The following is a 16304-nucleotide window of genomic DNA, read 5'->3' as shown; positions in this document are numbered from 1 at the left end:
CATATAGGGATTATTGGTTCCATGGCATATGAAATGAAGTGTTGCTACCAAAACTTTCATGATAGTCAACAAATCAATTAGCTTTTATTCAGGACATTTACTGTACCCTTGCATCATGCCCTGCTTGGTCTTTCCTCCAAGTGGGTGTCCAGACAATTCCTGGTTCTGCCCACTCAGCCCAAGTCACACCTGTGACATCACCGAATTTAAAAATCCAGTCTTAAAAAAGAAGTCAGTCTATAATCTAAGAGTAATTTAAGGAGGCCTTCACCTACTGTTAACTTCCTTCACCTAGTGCTAACTTTAACCATGTTTAAAATTTGTAATCTACATGATGTCAGATATTGCTGTGATTATCTTGCTGGTGCTGTAGGGACAGACTGTATGCCTGTGAATTGAGGGGGGTGGGGAGATGTGGTGAGTGCTTGCTAGAAGAAAATGGATCTTCTAACTATCATTCTAGAAGTTGCCAATCCTGGACAGGAAATAAGAACTCTGGATGTGGGCCTTACATTTATGTCACAGATTATCTTCCTCCTCTCTCTGGGTAGAAAGTCAGTATTGTCCAAACTCCAAGAGGAAAAGATTCCCTTGACCTCTAGAAGCAGATGAAGATTGAGGCAGGTTACCAGCCCCACAGGAGACCCTAAAGCTAGTCTGGGATGCGTGATACTATTTCTCTTCCATTCACTTCCTACTCTCCTCATGTCTTCTTATGTTTAATCCTGACATCAGCTGTCTTGTGAGATAAAGGGGAGAATCTGTCTCACATTGGTTGGGATGACCAAAGGGGAAAGAGTTCCCTGTCTCCTCAGTGAGCCCAGCATGGCATTAGCTACAGTGGTCACTGGCAGAGGATAGCTGGGCTGAAGAGCCTTTTCTGAAAGTCATTTGTGGTAGTGACCACAGGGTACGGAGAATAAGGAGGCCCTGCCTGCCTTGGGTATGCTTCACATGGCCTCGGAGAGCACCTGGAAACCTGAAGAAAAAGGTGAGGACAGTTAGAGTTATCCTTAGTAGTCAGGACAGGGAGTGTTTGAACTACCAAGTTTAGTCATTAAAAATTAACTTGTTCCAGATAAATTCTTAGTCAAATTGAAATTTTATACATAAATTATTTTTATAGTGGTAAGGAGCTATCCATTTATTCTAATTTTACCCGAGATGGCAACTTGATTAATGGTGAAGTACAAAAAAGTTTCCCAGTAAAGTGTAGAAAAGACAATATTATTAACACATTTAGATAATATTGTTTAAGTACTACCTCATTAGACATGAGAAAAAAAAATGTATAAAAAATTCAAAAGGATGAGCCAAAGTACACTATTATTATAGTATGATGTATGGTGTATCACTATTTATAAGTGATATAATCACATTATTAAAAGAGAGCCACATGGAAAACTATTAAAAGTAAGATAACACAGTAGGAAAACTAGTCGTTAAATGCAGTAACTAATTACCAATAACTTTAAGAACCACAAGTTAGAAAATGTATTGAAAAAAATTCCCATTTAAAACAGTACTTGGGGGGTACCTAGGTAACTCAGTTGGTTAAGGGTCAGATTCTTGATTTCAGCTCAAGTCTCCCAGTTGTGAGACTGAGCCCCGCATCATGCTCCCAACTGAGCATGGAGCCTGCTTAAGGTTCCGTCTCTCCCCCTCTGCCCCTCTCCCTCGCTCTCTCTCTCTCTAAAAAAAATAAATAATAATAAAAAAATTAGACAGTACTTGGAGTGACAAAATACCTTAGAATAAAAATAACAATAAACATGCATGATGTACATGGCTGAAACTTGAGAGAATAAAATGGCTTTTGCTATATTTAAATTAAAAGTTAAATATTATAAAGATATCAACTTTTTTAAAATTAAATTACTCAGTGAATGTTATACCAGTAAAAATGTCGACAAGATTTTTCTGGTTATTGTTGAAATCACATGTGGCAAATAAAGATCTTAATTACACAATTATTATAGTTGAAATAGCCTGGAAACAGTCTGAATGTACAAGAGGAGATGGGTTAAATTATGGCATGTTCCCAAAGGATACTATTATGGCATCCTCCTATTTAAAAAAATAAGGGAGTGGGGCGCCTGGGCGGTTCAGTCAGTTAAGCCTCCGGCTTCCACTCAGGTCATGATCTCTTGATCGGTGAGTTGGAGCCCTGCAACGGGCTCTGTGCTGACAGCTCGGAGCCTGGAGCCTGCTTCACATTCTGTGACTCTTGTCTCTCTCTCTGTCTCTGCCCCACTCGTACTTCCCCCCAACCCTGAAAAATAAATAAACATTTAAAAAATCCCTTAAAAAAATAAGGGAGATCTGCAAGCCTGGATATGGAATAATCTTTAAGATAAATGTAAAGATCGGGGCGCCTGGGTGGCGCAGTCGGTTAAGCGTCCGACTTCAGCCAGGTCATGATCTCGCGGTCCGTGAGTTCGAGCCCCGCGTCAGGCTCTGGGCTGATGGCTCAGAGCCTGGAGCCCGTTTCCCATTCTGTGTCTCCCTCTCTCTCTGCCCCTCCCCCGTTCATGCTCTGTCTCTCTCTGTCCCAAAAATAAATAAACGTTGAAAAAAAAAATTAAAAAAAAAAAAAAAAAAAAAAAGATAAATGTAAAGATCAAGTTGCAGAAACACACACAAAAATGACATCATAACTGTGTATGTGTGTGTGTGTGTGTGTGTTTGTGTGTGTGTGTGTGTGTGTGTGTGTGTATATATATATATATATATATATATATATATATATACTTATATAGGTATATACACACAGAGGTATATTATGATTTCATAATATATGTGTGTGCATGCACACACACACACAGATATATTATGATTTCATTTGTATACATGTGTGCAGGCACGCACACACACACACACGCGCACGCACACTTCAAAGATCACCCAGAAAACTTTGCCACTGGAGATGTGGAATGGGAATGGGTGAAAAAAGATTTACCTTTTACCATATATCCCTTTTATGCCATTTGGTGTTTTTATTATGTGTATGTCTAACTTTTCAAGAGGGGAAAAAAAAACATTCTTAAGCAAAAGGACTAAGAACATAGACCTAAAAAAGAGCTCTTGTTCAGTTTCCAGTATCTATGAACATGTTAAGAAACATTCCCACCCACCTGGCTGGTCAGCTTCTACTCATATCCCGAAGAAACTGCTGCCCATGTGCGTAAGTAAGCGTATTCAAGGATAGAGAGGCGTGGCATGGGGACAAGGGGGTGGCAACTGAAACATTATCTTTCTCTATAGGGCCTAATATTCAGAGTGTAAATAAATATTTATGATAACAAAAATTAGAAACAAATATCCATTGGCAGGGAGAAAATTTTGGTACAGGTAAGTATTCTGCAGATGTTAAAAGGAATGTAAGAAATGCATACATAACATAAAAGATGTTCATGTTATAATGTTATTAAGTGAAAAATCAAATTCTAGAACAATGTATGATGTATGTAGTAGTAGTAATTTTTTGTATGCATGCATGGAAGGAAACATATCCAACCATAAATAATAGATGCCTGGGTAAGACCGTATTTTACTCACTTCCAAGCCAAACCTGCTTCTTCCTATCTCCTTCCACGCTACCTGCTGAGGGAGTAGCGGTTTCTGATCTGGGCCTTGAATCAGCGGGCTCACTGAAGTAACCTTGGCTCCAAGCTGGCCTTTAGCAGCTGCTCATTGGGGTGCAGAACTCACAGCCACTAGCAACATTATTCCCTGGTTCCCATTCTGCAGCTCCTCATGTGTATTGACTTCTGGGGAATTTTGCATAAGAGGCAAATAAGAGGATTAATGTGTTTCTGTGGCTCCACCATAACCCCGAATAGATACTTCTGGGTGCTTTTAGGAGGGATTTCCCCTTCTCACTTTTTATACTTTTAACATCAGCATCTATGCATTTTTTTTAATTTGTGAAACTATGTAGTCACCATAAATGTACAAAGAAACTACGACATACCTAAAAATAAACTTAACTTGAATGTAAACATAAAAATAACACATATGAAACGCTATTTACTGACGCCTCTCTCCATAATGTACAAAGGATTTGTGACCACAAAAGGATTAATGACTATTGTAAAAAACCTAATGTTTAGTTTGTTTTGTTTGGTTGGTTTTCCTTATACTTGTTTTTCATTTTCCAAAACGGGTAATTTACTGTTGCATATTTATTTAAAGAATATTAAATAAATTAGATCAATTTACATCTTTAACAGGTAAATTTTAGTTTACACTATTAACGTTTGATCCGGAAAAAGAACAATTTACTTTACTTTAAACATTTTATTAAGCTTATTAAAATCTTAATTTATGTATTCATTCATTTGGAATCACATGGTTTTCTTCCCCTTTCCTCTCCTTCTCTCATAAGAGAAAATCTCTGAAATAATTTTAGGAAAGAAAATATGATATTGGGTCAAAGGCTATAAAAATATTAATGCCTCCTGATGCAAGTTTTCAGTCTGCTTTTTATAGCTTCGCTTCTTGGAGTTTGCAATACCTTATAAGGTATAAATGCATTCATTTAATACAACCCTCAACAGCTGTGAGCATTTTATATAATTTTTTAATTGCTAGTTAATTTACACCAAAGCTTTCTCCTTTGTTCACTGAATAAGCTTATCTTCTGAGATGTATCTGTTTGTTTACTGATAAACATTTTCAGATATAGAACCCCTTGCTGGAAGCCTTCCTACGGAAGGAAAAATTTGGTGAGACACGTTTTCTCAACGTCACTATAACATAATGCTTTATTCCAATCAGGTCCATAAATCACAAAATATTAGGTGAAAATGGACATTGTAAGATAGCACTTTGATGTACAGTGAATTCAAGGGCAAATGGTGGTGTAAGATGTGCACTGTGTGATGCACGTGGGCCCTGCCTCCAGTTAGTGAATCATTCAGCTGTCGGAGAGCTTCCTTGCAGATAATGGCACCATCAATAGAACCTCTTGACACTCACTAATTGAGGCCTATAGCATCGTTTAGAGGACCAGAGCAGGATAGATAAGCTAAGAGCAACAAGAAAGCCAAGGTCAAAGTTTTTGTGGCAATGATTAACTTTTTATTAGTTTTTAAACAATAAAAAAATATTTAAAATAATTTGGGAGAAATTCATATTAGTTCAACATTATTATACAACTACTCTCTGTTTGCATATTGCTTGCCATTTCTTAGAGATATTTAGCTAGTGGCAATCCGAGATATTTTGTATTCTTCCCCTTTCAGTTAGCTTTGTAGCATAAGCATGTTTCCATGTTTGTACAAAGCTTTCATGAGTATTATTTTTAATGGCTGCACACAGACCATTATCAATTTTATTAATCTATCCTTAGTGCCTCTTATAATGCTCAGTAAGTCTTAATGAGAGCCTAGCATGACGCTAGAATTGTTAAGTGCTGGTGCCAGAATACCTCAGTTCAAATGCCAGATTCATAACCTCTGTGCCTTAGTTTTCTAATCAATAAAACGGGGATGATGACAATTCCTACTGCAGAGCTTTGTCATGATCAAATGAGTTAATCTATATAAAATGATTAGATCAGTGCCTGGTACGTGAGGAGCAATCAGTAACTGTGAGCTATCATTACTGATGTATAAATGACTTTAGAGCCTTTAAGTAATTTCTTATTTTTAATTTTTTCATTTTTGAAAGAGATAGAGTTGAGTGGGGGAGGGGGAGAGAGAGACAGAGAGAGAGAGACAGAGAGGGAGACACAGAATTCGAAGCAGGCTCCAGGCTCCGAGCTGTCAGCACAGAGCCGGATGCGGGGCTCATACTCACGGACCATAAGATCATGAGCTGAAGTCGGATGCTTAACCAACTGAGCCACTCAGGCACCCTAGTAATTTCTTATTTCTACTATTACAGATAGCGATACAATGAACATCTCTGTTTATATAATTTTTTGCTTCTGTTTAATTATTCCCTTAGATTAAGTTCCTAATCCTAGGAATCAGAGTTTACCATGACTACCTTTTAGAGAAATTATTTTAAATATTAACCTCTGCCCTTGAAGGAAATTTGATGATATGGAAAATATATACTAGTTCAAATAAAAGAGACAATAAAGCAAAGAGACTGGATTTATTTGACAATAGCAATAATTTAGTAAAAACCCATTTTATTCATAAAACTGTGTAAACATTGTAAAAAACCCTGGGTTCCATCCAGTTGGTTTTATCAGCAAATATTTCCCAGTCTACTATATGCTTGTTCCAGGCTAGGTGTTAAGCAGAGTATGGAAGAATATGAGTGGTCTTTGTCCTTAAAGAATCAAAATCTGGGGTGCCTGGGTGGCTCAGTCAGTTGAACATCTGACTTAGGCTCAGGTCATGACTTGTGGTTTGTGGGTTCCAGCCCCACTTCCGACTCTGTGCTGATAGCTCAGAGCCTGGAGCCTGCTTTGGATTCCGTCTCCCTCTCTCTCAGCCCCTCCCCCCACTTGCACTCTCTGTCTCTCAAAAATAAATAAACGTTCAAAAAAAATTTTTAGGGGCGCCTGGGTGGCTCAGTTGGTTAAGCGTCCGACTTCAGCTCAGGTCATGATCTCGCGGTCTGTGAGTTCGAGCCCCGCGTCGGGCTCTGGGCTGATGGCTCAGAGTCTGGAGCCTGCTTCCGATTCTGTGTCTCCCTCTCTCTCTCTGCCCCTCCCCCGTTCATGCTCTGTCTCTCTCTGTGTCTCAAAAATAAATAAACATTAAAAAAAAATTTTTTAAAGAAAAAGAATCAAAATCTACATAAAAAGGCAAGATATGAGAATAGTACCAAACTATGTAATCGGGGGCCAAATTGAATTTTTTAAAAGATCCCAAATATAGTAAACCTTGCTTTGTAAGCATAATTCCTTCCAGAAACATGCTTGTAACCCTGAGCACTTGTATACCAAAGTGAATTTCAAGAACATTGACTCAATTGTGATCATGTGACATTCGATGTCACATACTATTCACATTGCAAGACATTGCTCGTTTTATCAAGATAAAATTTATTAGAAATGTTTGCTAGTCTTACAGAACACTCGCAGAACAAGTTACTTGCAATCCAAGGTTTTACTGTGTATGGTACAGATACTAAGTATTAGGTAGAGGAGGAGCCAGGCAATAAAGAGACAATATCCACTTGGGAGTGAAGAAAGAGGTATATAAATACCCAAGTGATAACTAAATTAGGTTCCACTTTTCTTTTCTTAGACTCTAACATTTTATAACTACTTTTAATCCACCCCAAACCAACAGGACAGGCTTGCATTTGACTACCATCAGCAGAAAATGTTTGCTTTTGCTAAAACACCTTCTCATCCCTGACATTTGAAAGATAAAGCAGTCCTCAAACTTCAGCTGTGGGCTTCAGCCACAGGAGCCCAGGAAGGGTTGTCAGGAGTGGACATGGCCTTGGTTGAGAACTGTGTGTGTTTATCTGTTTCAGAAGGGCCTCTGCCAGCTGAAATAACAAAATCATCTCCACTTCAGTCATTGTCAGGGTGCGCTGCTAATGTGTCGTAATGAAAATCTCAAACCACGAGCTTTACCACTCTTGAGTCTTCTCTCTTTAGTCTCAAAGTCAGGAGGAAGGGGGTCAAGCTGTTCAGAAGAGCAGGATCATTGGCTTCGAGGAAGCCAAACCTGAAATAGAAGCAGAAGCCCTTTCATCTAATTGAGAAAGTCTTCCCAGTCACTACCTTTTCTGTAGGGAGACAGGCCCCAGACAGAGGGTTTTCTGGCCTTTGAAAATGGCCTGCCAAACACCATTCTTGTGCCTTATCCAAGCTGCCTACTGGGTACAGATCCCTGAGAACTGACAGGCTCCAGATTTCCCTGGAAGGCTTCAGCCTCTGCAATCATCAAGAGAAGGAGCTGCTTTGCCCAAACAGGCCCCAAGTGAAACTGTCTTCCTTATATGGTGAAAAGTGCCCTGTCCCTTTAAGGCCAGGAGACTTGGCTGCAGACAGTCCCTGGGAAGTTTGCCTGCAGCCCCATCCTTGTGTCTGATCCTTGCAGCTCTGCAGGTGAGTCTCCAAACCTCCTTTCCCCAATTTGCCCTCTACAATCACTCTTGTGACAGGCGGGTTGGAAAAGCTGTTACAGAGGGCTAGAGAATTTCAGGGTCAACAGGGGAGGTGTTATGGAGAAGTTTTAGTTGAAGAAAAAAACAAGGTTACCAGGGAAATGTGCAATAATGCAGCCAGTGAGGATGCTTCTAACTTCCAGTGGAGAAGAGGCATCAAGGTTACAGAGGGCCCTGAGGCATTCCAGAACAGGGCAGGGGAAACATATTCAGCAGAGGAAGAGGGACAGATTCTATGTAAAAGCCTGCAGGGGTCAGTTTAGACTCCTGAGCTGTAGAACCTGGTCAACTTCAAGTTTAAACCAAACATAGCTGGGAGGAAATAATGCCTCTGCAAGTGCTAAAGGCTTTGCAGAGCTGGAGATACAGGGCTGACTGCAGATGAGAAAGTATACCTGAATGTTTGCAATGTCTACTGGTATGGAAGGCTGCAGCCTTAATGCTTCGTGCAGCCTGGCTGTTTAGCAGGTAGGGTTTGCCTGCACAGAGCACGGGGTGGGGATGGGGGTGCCGGTGCCTGCTTGGCGTACTGCAGCAGAAGACTAAATAAATAAATAAGATGATGATTGTGGAAACACATCTCTGGTATCCCCACAGTACCACCTGCAGAGAAGGGAGATTTTCTAAGCTTGCAAATTCTGTGTCATCCGCAAGCAAAGGGCTGGAAGAAGTCTCATTTAAGCTGATTACTGCTCTGTCATTTACTAATTCAGCTTCCTGATTTATTTTCCCCCCCTGGCCTGGGGCCTCCTAAGACATTAATTGGAAATAACCAATAGAACTTTTTAACAGCTGAGGATGTGCTAGAAGTGTGTCTATGAAAGCCTGAGATGTATACAGTTGGGGTTGGGATTTTATTGATAGGATAAAAAGAGGTGGGCATGGCAGAGGAGGAGAAACACTTGATGGTCATTTTACAATGTATCCGAAATCCTTTAACTGAGTGCATTCATCAGCTACAACCAAAAAAGAAGTCCACCCAGGAGTTTACAAAGGGAGATGCCACATTACAGAGCTTGGGGCTGCCTTCCCTCCTGGTTGAGTCCGGGTCCATTCATCACTCAGAGGCCAGTGATTTCTTTACAGTTGTTGTGTGGGGGAGTGAACACAGAGGCTGGATTAACATTCCTTACATACTCCATGCCTTTAAGAAATACTCATTCATCTGAGTATTCACTGAAGAATTCTTATTATTAAGTAGCAAGTGTTCTATCCCTTGCTTTCTAAAGACAGAATGTTCATGAAACAAAGATTTTGCTTTATCAACAGGGATTCTTTAGTGCAAGAGTTTCTCTCTTCTCACTTATGATGGGTGGGCAAAGTGGTGATTATAGCTTGCTGAATAGAAAGATCCACCGATTCTAAAAATCACAAGACTCTACTTGGGCCTTACTCCTTCAGAAACGCTGATGTCCTGAGCAAAAAGTTAACTCACGCATTCACAATTTGGAAGAGAGCAGAGTGCGTGGGTCTAACTTTGCTTCATTTTGTATCAAGCTAAATCCAGAAAGCAGTGTCAAATATACTGCTTTCAAAAATGAATGCTGCCAAGAAAAACAAAATCCCATCCCCAAAGCTGGAAAATCTCTAAAAGTAACATACTGTGATCTTTCATAAGCTAAATCTAGGCATTGAAAAGGAAAAAAGATGTGGCTTCCTGAACATTTCACACAGTGACCCTCAGTCTCAGACTGACGACACAACTTGAGGCAAACTATTTTATCTGTGTCTCAGTTTCCTCACCATTAAAGTGGTACCTTATTGGGAGGGACTTTCATTGAAGTGGAAAAAATCAATTGGACCTGGACTTAGAAGATGTCTGGGTTAAATTTTCGGTCCCTTCATTTATTCCATAACCTTGGGTGAGTTACACTGCCAGTCTGATCCTTGGTTTCCTTATTTGTGAAGAGAGTAAATAATTAACAATGTGAAAAGCACTAGAGGAACCTGAACCCAGAAGAGCCTCCATAAATGTGATTTTTCATTTCTTTCTTTTTCTGTGACTTAGGAAACTATATTGTTCCTTGGGGGAGGAAATGTGTTTTGAGAACAGAAACCAGCTCCGTAGCACAACTTTAGAACCATAGTCGGTTCACCCCCTCTTCTCACCCTCCTTCAAAATAAGATGCCCAGTCTTCTTAGGAAACCCATTCCTTGTTATTAACCAGGCTCCCTGGACGTTCTTCTTAAAGTAAACCCACTTCTGTGTTCAGAGACACAAGAACAGTTGGGAGTTTTCCTTTCGTATAAAAATATTCCGTATGCTTGAACAACAATGGTAAGCCACCTTAGAATCTCAGCAGAGGGGATCTATCCAAAGCTAAGTTTAAAAACATATTTGAAGTGAGTTTTTGGTTATTGTGAGGCACGTTTTCCAAATGTTTCAATAATACCCAAATGATATTTTTTGGTCAAATCTCCTAACATGCACATAGCTGTCATTACGAACATGGTTAGTGTTAATTTTAGAGTTTACATCGTTCACTTCAAGCCAAGAACAAGTTTGCCTTATTTGCAAGAGGGCTGTGTATAACATACTTTTAAAATGAAAACATTCCCTCCACCAGTTTGGAAAGGTGGTGATAAATTTCAGCAGCAGAAACATTCCACTGGAAGTACAAATCACAGCACACACATCAGCTGGGAATGGAGAACTGTCATTTTTAACTAAATTAAGGGAAGGTCACCCCTGTAGCCGATCTTCTAGTTGTAGATTAAACACCTCTGTCAGGACACCGGTGTTTAGGATCCACACTTGGCCACTTAAAGTAGCTGTGGGGACCCTGAGCTCGTTCCTTTCTGTGTCTGAGCCTCTGTTCTGCATTCTGCATTATAGAGTTGATGATGATACCTATGCACATGGTTGTGGGAAAGGCAGGAAATTTGGCAGTGTAGGTGCTCAATAATTATGTTGGATCTGAATGTCTGATAGTCTCTAACAAGATCCTTGTACTTTAATAAGATACTGGCCTTAGATCTTGTCTACACCCTTTAGAACATTCTGCAAGTGAGTATGTGTCTAAGGATGTGTAAATTAAATTTTTAATGAGAATTTAAGTTTCTAATTAGGTGGAACCAAAGATAAGTAGATGCTAAGGCAATCATAGATCTGGCTGCAGGGGTTAACTTTGGAAATGGGTTTAAAACCTGCTGAGTCACACAGGACTTCAGATTGATTATGTTCTTTAAAAATATTTGTAACTTTTAACTGCATGGGAAGCACTTCTGTGTCTGGCATGAAGAGGTGGAAATGGGGGAAAGCAAGTGGTCTAGGTTGAACAGGTAGAGCAGAGAAGTCCTGGTAGAGGATTGCATCTCCTGACATACCTCCTCCCGACCCCCACTATCCACCCTGAGCTGTCAGATACAGTTTGTTCATGAAATTGCCAAGCTGGAGAAGCTCGAGGGAGTGTCTAGACCAGCTTCTTGCCCTGGTCAAAGCTGCGTTTGAAAAAACCAAGGACAATGGCCACCTACCTCTACTCAAAGAAAGAGCCTTTCAAGTTTAGTCTATTGTCTACCTGCACTGGGGCTGCATTTGGGACGTTTTCCTTTTACCTAATTTTGTCCTACAAGCCCATTTTCTCTTAGTGTGCTCTGGTCTGTTTTGTATATTGTGGCAAACTGCTATCCTGCCTGGAGAGAGTTGCCACTGGGGTGGGGAGTGCTGACATGGCCTCTGTGAGGGGTGGCTCTCCTTGTTTCTTCTCTGATTCATCACCAGGTGAGCAGACAGTCTTCTCCCCTGGCTTCATCACTTCTATTTTCCCTCCCTGTCCCTCTCTCTATCACAGTGGTTCCCGAACTGGACACGGCGGGCATCAGAATTACCTGGAGGGTTTGTTCGCACACAGAATTCTGGGACCCATCCCCAGAGCTTCTGATCTGTAGGTCCAGGCTAGAACTTGAGTATCTGCAATTTGTGACAAGTTCACAGGTGGCCTGGGAACCACCTTGGGAACCACTCCACTGGTCCAATACTAAATCTCACTCTAGTGTATCTAATGACCTGCACTCCTCCCACCTTCCAAAATTACACCTGCTCTATTCTTGGAGCCTTCTTCTAACCACAGCTAAACAGTACTATTATTGAATTCTAATTGTAACAAGCACTGTGCTAAACACTTTACATAATGTTATTTGTAATTTCTAACAACCCTTGTTTGGTATCATGAAACAAACAGAAAGAGGGTAAAAAACCAAGGTCTTGTAAGTGACAAACAACAGGTATGGTATTCAAATTCAGATGTACTTGGAAAGATTGTCTCTTTCCACTATTCCAAGGCTGGCAATAGATGTTTAACTTGTATGCCAGCTTTGATTCACTGGTAGCAGCTGCCTGGAGCACTGAGTTGAGGAGTCCCTGGCAGAATGGGTGCTCAGCAGGAGAGAGTTCTGGAATTGGTGAGCCATACATGCCCATGGTGCAAGAGTGGAGAGGGGCAACACGGATGCCATGTATTTGCCATCCCTACACTATACTTCATTCATGGATCAGTTTTGTCAGCTACTAGAATTAGATGAGAGATAAGTATTCAAATTTGTTCCATAGGGAACAATACAACTTATTTCCTTCTCCCTCCCTTTCTCTGAAGGTGAATCTAAGTTTTTGAGCCTAGATTTGAGAAGGTATAACCCGTAAAGTAAAATGAAATGCAACTGGGATATAGATAGTGGTGATCACATGGGCAGTTAGCCTTAAAGTGGTAGGGACAAGGGAATTATGTTGATTATAGTCTTTGTATGTTATTTGTCTTTTTGTGTGACCTATCTAATGGATTGCCTTATACTGGATAATCCACTGTGACTTCATAAGGAGGTAATGGCATTTCTAGTTTTGTTCCTCCCTCCATCATTAATATTCAGTGTGGGACTTGTTATTTTTAGTATCTCTGTGCCTTATCTGAAAACTGAATTTCATAATGATTTTCTGCTTCTTCCTGACATTTTTATGTGTGTGATTAAGTGATCTATAACTTCATGGCATCTCCTTAATTCAGTCAATAGACATTTATACAAATTTATGCCTGAGTGCTGGAATGTAGCAGCAAACAAAACACACTGCTCTCATAGAACTTACATTCTAGAAGGAGGGACAGACAATAAACAAGTAAACAAATAAAGGAGAAAATCATGTATAGTGATATGTGCACAGTGAGAAATTAACTCTGTGTGTGTGTGTGTGTGTGTGTGTGTGTGTGTGTGTGTGTATTGCTATTTTAGATGGGGTGGTCAGGTGAGGCCATTCTGAGGAGGTGACATTTAAGCTAAGACTTGAATATGGAAAAAGAGCCCAACAAAGTTAGTCTGGCAGTAGAGCAGTCCAGGCAGAGAGAACTGTCTGTGCAAAGATCCTGAGGTTGAAGGTAAGCAGGGTCCAGGTCAAGTAGGCTAATAGAGGGTTTGGGGGGGGGGGGGTGATGGGGAGGAAACACCTTCCTGGAGGTGTTTGAAGATATGCAGATAGTGATTTGGATGCAAAATGCTGGAGTTGAGGACTGAGAACAATTGACTCTTAATGGGCAGGGACCAGGGATGCTAAACATCTTGCACGGCTTGAGATGGACTCACATGAGACTTGTTCTGCTCATACTATGCTGCACATATTATCTCTATCAAGAAATCCAGATAAGTTTGAATTGCATCCTAACTACATTGGGAAGCCATTGGAGAGTTGTAAGCTTTAAAAAATGATCTTTAGGGGCGCCTGGGTGGCGCAGTCGGTTAAGCGTCCGACTTCAGCCAGGTCACGATCTCGCGGTCCGTGAGTTCGAGCCCCGCATCAGGCTCTGGGCTGATGGCTCAGAGCCTGGAGCCTGTTTCCGATTCTGTGTCTCACTCTCTCTCTGCCCCTCCCCCGTTCATGCTCTGTCTCTCTCTGTCCCAAAAATAAATAAACGTTGAAAAAAAAAATTTAAAAAAAAATGATCTTTAAAAGATCCCTTTGGCTACTGAGTGAAGAGTGAATCCTGTACGGACAAAGGTAAAAGCAAGGATGGTCAGTAGGCAGCTCTTTCCGTAGTCCAGAGCAGAGGTGATGGTGGCCTGCGCAGGGGAAGAATAGTAGAGGCTTTGGGGAAGTATTTTTACCTTCAAGAAGACTATTGGAGAAATGCAAGACACTGTTTGCTCTGACACACCTATGTCATCCCTTTTGAGAGAGGAGAGAGAGATTTTTCGGTTTCAGAATCAGCTGGTTTCCTCTCTACTCATTTAAGAGAATCTTTGCAGCACCAAATGACAGCCAGAAGACCTTGTTCTTTCAAATGCAAGTCCTTATCCTCTTGCTCTTTAACCTTGCAGATCCGTGTGCATTTCAATTTGTTCATAGCTCAGGAAGGTAATCTATTTGATTGGGGCTTTTAAAAAGAGATAAAATTACATGTGCTTCTTGAATAACAATATATGATTTCTTTCTCTGAAGGGTCAATAGGAATTAGCCTACCTATATCATTTTACAAAACCAGAGCCTAAGCGCATGAAAAACAGGGACCGAGTCTACATTTATTCTGCTGAAAGGGAAACATTAAGTGAACATCAAAATCTCTTGAAAAGATTACAGGCATTTCAGTACGAATTTTACTTGAGCAGTAAAGCCTTGCAAATAGTTTTCAGGTGCATCAGCTCCTCCCCCACAAAGGCAATTCAGCTTCTGAAATTTTAGAGAATCCCCCTCACTGCCGTGTTCTTCTGTCTCCTCACAGCCATCTCTTCTCACGGCAGTGCAAGTGGCCCCCGTAATGCCTCGGGTTTATCTCCAGAAGAACCCACCTCTCACATACTTGGTTGGGGGGCAGGGGGTGGGATCATCCCGGCTTCCAGGCTGACCTGAAGGGGCTGCCTGGAAAAGAGAGAGGAGGTGGCTGGCTTGAGGCCATACCCACCCTAGTGAATGGTTTCAGTGAATGTAGAAGTCAGGAGGTGGGTCTTGCCACTAGAATCTTGTGTTCTGAGATCAGAGGACGGTGGTCACCAAAGGGACCCAGGTGAATGGTTGTGAGACAGGCAGAAGGATAAACCACAGCCTCCAGCTGGTGCTGATGAAGTCAGGTACCCCCTGAGCGTATCCTGCCTTCCAGTTTCTAGATGAAACTGAAAAGAAACAGAAACCAGATAGGACCCCCACCCCTGAAATTAAATCTTTAAACCCATCACCCAATGACTGGAAGCCAAGCCCCCAGGAACTAAAATATCAAGTGGTCTGACTTAACCTGTAAAAGCCAAGGAAGAGGAAGTTCTGCCTTCATTTCTGGGCACACACCCACTGCCTACCGCAAAAGGCACGTATTAGGAAGGAAAGGGCAGATGGTTTCCATGAACAAGTCCTGTCCTGGCTACCAACTACCCATGCAAATATGGACAGGGACACCTTCTTTTTTTTATTATTTTTTTTAACGTTTATTTATTTTTGAGACAGGGAGAGACAGAGCATGAACGGGGGAGGGTCAGAGAGAGAGGAAGACACAGAATCTGAAACAGGTTCCAGGCTCTGAGCTGTCAGCACAGAGCCCGACACGGGGCTCGAACTCACGGACCGCGAGATCATGACCTGAGCCGAAGTCGGACGCTTAACCGACTGAGCCACCCAGGCGCCCCAAGGGTCACCTTCTTAAACTTCAGAAATAGGGTAGATCAAAAGTTCTCTCAGACTCTAATGTGTCCTGCGACTACACTTCATAATTCAGCTCAAGATCTTCACTCTCCCCTAAGACCTCTTGCACCCCAAGCCATCCACTTCCCGGTGTTCTATTTCTCTCTCTTATTCTGAATTAATAACTCTCTTCATGCTATCCCCATTGGCTCCTGAAACGCTCCCATAACACACCTAGCACACTCTTGCTTTTCCTTCTTTCTTTGCAGACCTCTGTCCTTCTATTAGCTCTTTTTTAAAAAATTTTTTCAAATGTTTGTTTATTTGTTTTGAGAGAGAGAGTGCACACGCAAGCAGTGGAGGAGCATAAAGAGAGAGGGAGAGAGTGAATCCGAAGCAGGCTCCTTGCTGTCAGCGCAGAGCCTGACGAGGGGCTTGACATGGGACTCCATTGCACAAACCGTGAGATCACGGCCTGAGCCAGAATCAAGAGTCTGATGCTTAACCCACTGAGCCACCAGGCACCTCTGTCCCTCTACTGCCTCTTTTGCTTCTCTGAAGGGAGGCACCAAAGCCATAGTTTTGTTTTTCCATAGAATCTCCTGTGCTTAGCACTATACCTGACACT

At 41.4% G+C, this 16304-nt stretch overlaps 1 protein-coding gene across 2 annotated transcripts in view; it reads left to right on the top strand.

The window, feature by feature from the left end:
- LOC123611318 (schwannomin-interacting protein 1) overlaps positions 1 to 16304 on the top strand; it is a 573615-nt gene that overhangs the window by 415781 nt on the left and 141530 nt on the right. The window contains exon 1 of one of the 2 annotated variants that reach the window (XM_045503132.1): positions 7971 to 8026. The exons of the other annotated variant lie outside the window; for it this stretch is intronic. The gene's annotated coding sequence lies outside the window, so the exon portion shown is untranslated. Of the gene's footprint in view, positions 1 to 7970; positions 8027 to 16304 lie in introns of those variants that run through there. 2 annotated transcript variants of the gene reach the window in all.

This window comes from Leopardus geoffroyi, chromosome C2, assembly GCF_018350155.1.
Source record: "Leopardus geoffroyi isolate Oge1 chromosome C2, O.geoffroyi_Oge1_pat1.0, whole genome shotgun sequence".
Classification (NCBI taxonomy): domain Eukaryota; kingdom Metazoa; phylum Chordata; class Mammalia; order Carnivora; family Felidae; genus Leopardus; species Leopardus geoffroyi.
This window is presented reverse-complemented; position numbering and strand designations above follow the sequence as displayed.